Source organism: Lipotes vexillifer, unplaced genomic scaffold (genome assembly GCF_000442215.2).
Source record: "Lipotes vexillifer unplaced genomic scaffold, Lipotes_vexillifer_v1.1 scaffold2106, whole genome shotgun sequence".
Taxonomy (NCBI): domain Eukaryota; kingdom Metazoa; phylum Chordata; class Mammalia; order Artiodactyla; family Lipotidae; genus Lipotes; species Lipotes vexillifer.
In genome coordinates, this window is record NW_006775310.1 from 68,702 (window position 1) to 70,706 (window position 2,005).

Here is a 2,005-nt window from a genome sequence, read left to right on the forward strand (position 1 = left end):
GCGAGAGAGAGCGGATAGCGGAGGAAATTCGAGCCGCGTCCGTGCTTACCGGGATGGCGGCCAGAACTGTGGGGCGGTGGATCGGTGAGTTGCCCGGCTCCCAGGCCAAATCCCGGAGTCTCGTCGCCCATTGGCTGGCTCGGCCCCAGAAAGGGAGGGGCCGGGGCAGAAGGGGAGACCGATGCTGGGGAAGGGGGGGCGACCCAGGGGGACCCAAGAGCCGAGCGCCCCACCCTTCCCAGGATGGTTGGAATAGTTGGAGCGGGAGGCTAGGGCCTCCGCTGGTAGCGGAGGCGGCGGGAGCAGGACTGGGGCGGAGGAATGTGAGCTGCGGTAGGAAAACAGGTCCTAGAGTGTTGCTCTACTTTTCCCTCTCGCTCTTTTCGTTCACCGGCTAACCCACCTCCCCCTTTTTAAGTTCTAGATTAGGTCGTCAGGTGGGACAGGATACCCTGAAGTTACGTGCAAAATATTGGAGTATTTGCCTGTGTCCAGTTTTTGAGAGGGAAAGGATCCATGGCTTCCACAATCTTTTCGAAGGGGCCTCTAACTACCCACCCCACGAAGTTACCCACCACTGTTCTAAAAGGGTGGGGGTCGTTTGCGGAAGGGAAGGGAGAACTTAAGTTAGAGTCACAGCGGTGGTAAGGGGCCACCAAGCTCCTCTAGGTTCCTCTTAGAATTATTCTAACAGAGGAAGATTAAGATGGGCAATAAAGTAAAAACTAAAGCTTTTTACTCACTAAAAATCACCTTTCCCTGTGTTTCCGCCTGCCCCAGAGACCTGGCTGATACTAACCTCAGAGAGCAGGATTGGGAGTCATCCATCTCTCTGGAACCCAGAGACTCGTGCTCAGCAATCTGAGATGTCAAATGCCACCTGCTCACTTGACGGACCAGCAACGGAGGGCCTGGAGAGGGCAAGTGACTTGCCAGGAGGTTACCAGCAGGTTAACGTTGGCTTGGCATTCAAACCAGGTGTCAGGACTCCTCTCTTGCACTTTCCACCTTAGCAGGCTGTATCTTTCACTGGGTCAGGGAGGAGCAGACGCTCACCCGAATGTGCCGCCAGCCTGTCGGCCTAAGACTTAACTACAAACATATTCTCAACCATGATGGGTACCGAGGAGCAGGCAGTTCTGAGCAGGATCAAGAAGGGCCCTTAGCTCAGAAGTCCGGGGGAGAGAGAGTGCCAGTTGTCCCCCATTTTGCTCTCTCCCACAGCACTGGAGCTGTGAGCTCCCTGAAGCAGCACCAGCCCCCTTTCCCCCAGAAAAGCTGCAAACCTTTTCCCTGGTTAGGAAACCAACCTTGGGTTTCCCCAGCTGGATAGATGATGGTCTTGGCAAAAGGTCAGTTCTAGTCTGGCATGCATTATCATTAGGCAGAGTGAAAAACTGCTTGGTGGGGACCCTGGGCCCTATTAACCCAGTCAGAGAAGCCAACAACCCAGAAAGGTGCCGAAGAGCTCACTGCCTGGGATAGCGTGGGATCATCCGGAATAGTCCCAACAGCTATTGAACAAAATATTTCCCCTGACACTTCAATAGTTGTTTCCACAGAAACAGGTGGCTTTCGTATCTGATTCAAATAGAATGAACTGGTATATAAATCACATGTATTTATATACTTGAACTGACAGATTGCCAATTTATTTTAGAATTTAAGAGAAAATGTGTTTTAGCAGTTTAAGTTCCTTCCACTGAGGATTGATAAGACTTCTAGAGAGGAGTGACAGTAGAGAACCTTACTGGACCTTCATAAGGTTCTTTTTAAAATTGATTATATTATTTTCATAGGTGACACGTAAGGTACAAATTGCAAATAGCACACAAAGAAATATAGTGAAAAGAAGTTTTCTTTCTATCCCTGCCTGCAGCAAACTAATTTCTGGCCAAGGAGACAACAGTTGTTATATTTTCTTGTGGAATCTTCTATAGAAAGTCTCTGCACACCATATATATATATATATATATATATATATCTCAGCACTTTGCTTTTTGTC